This window comes from Myotis lucifugus, unplaced genomic scaffold (genome assembly GCF_000147115.1).
Source record: "Myotis lucifugus unplaced genomic scaffold, Myoluc2.0 scaffold_430, whole genome shotgun sequence".
In the NCBI taxonomy this organism is placed as follows: domain Eukaryota; kingdom Metazoa; phylum Chordata; class Mammalia; order Chiroptera; family Vespertilionidae; genus Myotis; species Myotis lucifugus.
In genome coordinates, this window is record NW_005871478.1 from 584,628 (window position 1) to 591,556 (window position 6,929).

Genomic DNA, 6,929 nt, shown 5'->3' on the forward strand with positions numbered 1-6,929 from the left:
GTTGAAAGTATTACATAGGTCCTCCAATTTTTCCCCAAAAAACCTCTTCCAACCCCTTCTCCCCCATCCTCTCCCCCCACCTTTTGGGAATAAGAATTCTAACCCCTCTGGCCTGGTGGTTCAGTTGTTGAGTGTGGACCCATGAACCAAGAGGTCACCCATTTGATTCCAGGTCAGGCACATGCCCGGGTTGGGGGCTCCAGGAGGCAGTCCATGTTTTTATCTCTCTATCCCTCTCCCTTCTCCTCTCCCTAAGATCAATAAAAACATATTTTTTAAAAAAAGAATTCTAAACCTATGGTAGCTCTGCTTATGAGATGGGTGTATAAGAGAGAAATTTATGAAGTGTGGAGGTGGGACAAGCCTTAGGATTAACATTAAGAAACACCAATAGCCATTTGACCCAGTGATCCCACTTCTAGGAATATATCCCAAGAAGCCAGAAACACCAATCAGAAAGGATATATGCACTCCTATGTTCATAGCAGCACAATTCACCATAGCTAAGATCTGGAAACAGCCTAAGTGCCCATCAGTAGATGAATGGATTAAAAAACTGTGGTACATCTACACAACGGAATATTACGCTGCGGTAAAAAAGAAGGAACTCTTGCCTTCTGCAACAGCATGGATGGAACTGGAGAGCATTATGCTAAGTGAAATAAGCCAGTCAGAGAAAGATAAATACCTCATGATTTCACTCATTTGTGGAATATAGAGAACAACATAGACTGATGAACAGGGACAGATCCAAAGACAGAGAAACAGCGATCAGAATATTAATCCCCAGAGGGAAAGTAGGGGAGCGAGGGGGCAAGGGGAAGAGATCAACCAAAGGACTTGTAGGCATACATATTAAGCCAACCCAATGGACATGGACAACAGGGGGATGGGAGCATGATTGGAGGGGGGGGGGGGGAGGGATGAGGACACATTTGTAATACCTTAACTAATAAAGAATTTTTTTTAAAAAAAAGAAAAAGCAAACAGAAAAATAGTAAAATAAATTTTTTAAAAAAGTAAAAAAAAAAAAGAAAAGAAACACCAATAGGCCCCGCCAGCGTGGCTCAGTGAACCAGGAGATGACAGTTTGATTCCCGAACAAGGGCACATGCCAGGGTTGTGGGCTTGAGTCCCAGGAGGGGACATGCAGGAGGCAGCCGATCAATGATCCTCTCTCATTGATGTTTCTCTCTCTCTCTCCCTTTCCCTTCCTCTCTGAAATCAATAATTTTTTTTAAAAAAAAAGAAACAACAACAAAAAAGAAACACCAACAGAATGGATTTCCCTGAAAAGGATCTTCAGATATCAGGAAGAGCCCCAGCCTTCTGTCCTGTGGCAACCACCCAAGGAGAAAAGGAAGGAGTGATCTCTTGATAGTAACTTAAGTTCTTTGGCTGAAAGAACAAGTTTCAGGCCTCCTTACCCAGTGGCAGTGAAGAAGGGGCCCCAAACAACTTTGACTGTACTTCCAAAAACATTGGTTTAATCAAAGGAGGGAAAGACTACCTTCTGGCTGACCATGACTGAGGTTCCAAAGTCCCTCTTTATAAATTTGCAATGCAAAGTAACAGACCACAGGCTGCTACTAAGCATTCAAGTGATGATAATGAAATTCTCCATTATTTTAAAATTTATGAATGACAATGTCGGAATGAAAAAAATACATTTCAGAGTGTGCAAACCAATGGTTTTAAAAGCCAAGTGGTCAAATACAGGTTTGTTTTAAAAGCATTTGGGATTAGAAGACATTTGCTAGTTCATGATCTGCACAGAAATGAAGTTAGTTGTTAAACAGAATTAGAGACCACAAGCTAGAGAACTATTAAACATTTCAATCACAAAAAAACCACAAAGACTGGACATTTGTTAGCCTGTATTTTTTTGTGCTTTTTCTTCTTCAGCATGATGTGAAATGACTGTTGGTTTAGTCAATGGGAGTAATAGGAAATCAAGTCATTGGGCCACCTTGTCAGTCATGTTAATTGGTTATTGTGCACAAATGACGTATGAGTAAATTGTAGCAGTGGTTAGACCCCACTGTGGTGGAACTTACCTTCGTCAAGCAATGAAACATGGTAGTTTTCCACCCAAATAATTTTTTAAAATATATTTTATTGATTTTTTACAGAGAAGAAGGGAGAGGGATAGAGAGTTAGAAACATCGATGAGAGAGAAACATCCATCAGCTGCCTCCTGCACACCCCCTATTGGGGATGTGCCCGCAACCAAGGTACATGCCCTTGACTGGAATCGAACCTGGGACCCTTAAGTCCGCAGGCCGACGCTCTATCCACTGAGCCAAACCGGTTAGGGCTAATTTTTTTTTTATCATTTAAAAAAGTACATTATAAAGGACATAGAAAGTACTTATATAATCTACTCAATTCTGCCTTGCCCACAGCACTTAAACTTTGCTTAAGACTATTATATTAGCCTTTTGGTGAGGACAGTTGTTCAAAGACTTGAGAATGTTGGGAGAAACATCAGTAATCAATTTTTTTTAAAAGGCAAGTGATTTCCAGTGGTTTTCCTTGGTTCTTGATGAATTGGCAGAAGTTACTGATACAGCTCAGTTATTGCTGTTCCAGAAGCCAGTGTAGACTTTGTAGTTACTGAAGAATTAGACTTATGAATAATTTGCATGAAACAACCACAGGCAAGAATATTTCAAAGGAGTTGAGAAATCACTAATTCAGTACAACCTTAAATGGAACCTGCAACAAAGCTGCACATGTGTTGCAACCAATGGTGGTAAAAATATATGTGAAGAAGAAAAAACTTGAGGTGGAAAATTTACAAAGCCTGTGAAAATGTAAGATGATTAAAACCTGTGGTTATTCATTGTATTAATCATCAACAGATACTTTGTGGAAAATATTTGAATCGACCAGCTGCCTCCTGCACATCTCCTACTGGGGATGTGCCCGCAACCCAGGTACATGCCCTTGACCGGAATCGAACCTGGGACCTTTCAGTCCGCAGGCCGACGCTCTATCCACTGAGCCAAACCGGTTTCGGCTAAAATTTTTTTTCTAAATGAGAACTGCCTTCAACTACGATGCTCAAACACTGAATGACTTTAGAAATTAACTTCTCTTGCAAACTTAATACTGTTTCTTAATGAATTCAACCTAAAATCACAGGGCAAAATGGCATTTTTGTGTGAAATTTATACTGTGAAAACATATCAACAACTAACCTTAAATCACAAGTAAAATCAAGCTGCTTAATACACTTTTCATTTGCTGATATTTTTGGAAGTATGGTCAAAGTTGTTTGGAAATAGAAAATTGTTACATTGTTCTCCATCACCCAGAGGAGCTTTGTGGAGGACTGTTGACAGAAGAGCTGCTACCTGTGCACAGAATGCACCAAATCTGAATAGCATCTTCACTTCTTATATACTTCTTAGAAACAATGAATAGCTTCTTTCTTCTCAGACTTAGCACTTGTACTGGGGGTAGGACAATGATAGATGCTTATGATTAAATACATACTTGAAAAATATAAGCAGATTCTCTTGTGACAAATTGTTCATTCATGCACAAATATTTATTTGAGCATTTTTATAACCCTGAAAGGTATATTTGGACCAAGATAATGAGAGATATGAGGACAGGGTCAAAATTCTTGACAGGGATCACAGTATTAAACACACATTCCCCCCATTTTTTTCTCCTCTCTTGTTCTCAGTTTGCTAACATTCTTCTCTCTTCTTCATGTTCTGCTCTTCATCATTATGGATTTTTCTTTCCATACTCTGGTCTATTTACTTTTTCTCCTTATGTGTCAATAGCATTTTCTTCCAAAGGTTTTTAGAATTCTTATACAGATTCCTAGCCATTTACATATTTCTTAAATATTTAAGCCTTTGAATAAAGTAAACGTTCAAAAATGCATAAACATACTTATTAAATAAATACATGGTCATAAAGGCATTCTATCTCCTCACAAATTACATTTTACAAAACAACTGGTGTATACCCTTCAAAATGACAGTGTCAAAGAAGACAAAAAAAAAGTAGGGGAGGAATAGCTCCAGATGTAAGGAGGCTAAAAACATAGTACAAGCCCTGGCCTGGTAGCTCAGTTGGTTGGAACATCGTCCTGATACACCACGGTTGCAGGTTCCATCCCTGGCCATGGAACATATAAGAAGCAACTAATGCCCGGCCGGCATTGCTCAATGGTTAATGTTGACCTATGAACCAGAAGGTCATGGTTCGATTCTCATTCAGGGAACATGGCTAGATTGCAGGCTCGATCCCCTGTGTGGGGTTTGCAAGAAGCAGCCAATCAATGATTTTCATCATTGATGTTTCTCTCTCTCTCTCCCTTTCCCTTTCTCTCTGAAATTATTAAAAAGTATTTTTTTAAAAAAGAAGCAACTAATAAGTACATAAATAAATGGAACAACAAATTGATGTTTCACTCTCTCTCTCTCTGAAATAAATAAAAAGGTAAAGACATAAGACAATTTAAAAATTCTATAAAAGACACTGAGATAACTGTTAAAATTTAGAATGTGGAAATAGTATTACTGTTAGGTAAGAAAATGTCCTTATTCTTTAAAAATTTACATGGGAGTATTAAGGAGTAAAGAGGCATGGTATATAGCAACTTTAAACTATTTCAGAAAAAACATTAGAGAAATAGAGAATGGTAAAAACATGTGGCAACATGTCTATAATTGGTGAATGTGGATAAAGGGTACAAAAGTTTGAAATTACTTCAAAATAATTTTTAAATATATTTTATTGATTTTTTTACAGAGAGGAAGGGAGAGGGATAGTTAGAAACATCGATGAGAAACATCGATCAGCTGCCTCCTGCACACCCCCCACTGGGGATGTGCCTGCAACCAAGGTACATGCCCTTGACCGGAATCGAACCCGGGAATCTTTAGTCCGAAGGCTGATGCTCTATCCACTGAACCAAACCGGTAAGGGCCAAAATAAAATTTTAAAAAAGAAAAAGGAACTTTATCTTTATTAACACCTTAAAATACTCCATTAGTTTCAAAATACAGAGCAAACATGTTACACTTTAGACAAAGTCTATGGTGATTTCAAGAGGAGTAAACATTCAGAAACCCATGGAGAAGTAGTCACTTCCTGCCTTTCATCTGCCTACGTTGAGATCTGTCAACTAACAGACATGGTTCCCATGTGACACTGGATGCTTTCATGCTCTTTGCTGAAGTGACCGATCATATGAATACAGATAAAGGAAGAAAACAAAAATCATCACAGCCCCGACACCCAAAGATAACTGCTGCTGGCATTTTGGAGTTTACTTAGGTCAGAAAGATGCCGAAGAGTGGGTAACAGTGGGTTGTGCAGCCCAGCCCCAGTCTCTTCAGTTGTGAGGCCTTGGCAGGCTGTTTGGCCACTTTCTGTCTCATTTCTCCATCTGCAAAAATGGAGGAAAGATACTACCATGCTGAAAGGTTGACATGAAGAGCGAGGAGGTTAATATTTATAAAGCACCTACAACAATGCCTGGCAATATGCACATTACATTTTTCTCTTATTTTTAAAAAAATTGAAATATTGTAATAGGAAAAACTAATCTATGGTAGAAAAACATCAGAACCGTGATTAGCCCTAGGTACAGAGATTAAGAAGGGCCTGGAGGGAAACTTCTGGGGTAACTATAATGTTCTGCGGCAGTAGGCGTTGAGTTTACACAGATATATGAGTTCATCAAAGCTCTGAGAATTTTACACTCAAGGTTCGTGTGTTCATTATATGTAAATTTTATTTCAAAAGGACAAATGGTTGATCCAGCCGCGACAACGCTGTGCCCAAGGTCACACAATCTCAGCTGACTTGGAAAAGTGGAAGGTGTGAAAGGGTGCAATGGAGGCCAGATGGGGAGAAGGAAGAAATGTTTTTACTTTAAATTTTTTTCTTTTTATGTTCTGTCTTGCTTCACTGGCTACAATGTTCATTTCTACTTCAGTAATTTTTTAAAAAATGAATAAAACAAAAACATGTTAAATAGGGGGGAGGACAAACAGAACTGTAAACAAATATTCTTTTTTGCCTTATTAATAACTTTTATTTAATAATTCTTTATTGTTGAAAGTATTACATTATTGTCCCATTCCCCCCCCCCTTTAACCCCCTACAGCCTGCCCCCTGCCGCCCGCCACCCCCACCCACACCACCCTACTGTCTGTGTCCATGGGTTATGCATATATGCATACAAGATCTTTGGTTTATTACCTCCCACCCACCCACCCTCTCCTGCCTTCCCTCCCAGATTCCACACTCTGTTCCATGCTCCCATGTCTCTGGATCTACTCCTTTCATCAGTTTGTTACTTAGATTCCACATATGAGTGAGTTCATGTAACACTTGCCTTTTTCGGACTGACTTATTTCACATAGTATAATACTCTCCAGGTCTCTCCATGCTGTCTCAAAGGGTAAGAGATTCTTCTTTTTTACAGCTGCATAGTATTCCATGGTATAAATGTACCACAGCTTGTTTATCCACTCCTCTACTGATGGACACTTGGGCTGTTTCCAGATCTTAGCTATTGTAAATTGTGCTGTTATGAACATAGGGAAATTGTGCTGCTATGAACATAGAGGTGCATATATCCTTTCTGATTGGTGTTTTGGGTTTCTTAGGATATATTCCTAGAAGTGGGAATACTCGGTCAAATGGCAGTTCCATATTTAATTTTTAAAATATATTTTATTGATTTTTTTACAGAGATGAAGGGAGAGGGATAGAGAGTTAGAAACATCGATGAGAAAGAAACATCAATCAGTTGCCTCCAGCACACCCCCTACTGGGGATGTGCCACCAGCAACCAAGGTACATGCCCTTGACTGGAATCGAACCCGGGACCCTTCAGTCTGCAGGCTACGCTCTATCCACTGAGCCAAACCGGTTAGGGCTATTTTTTCAAC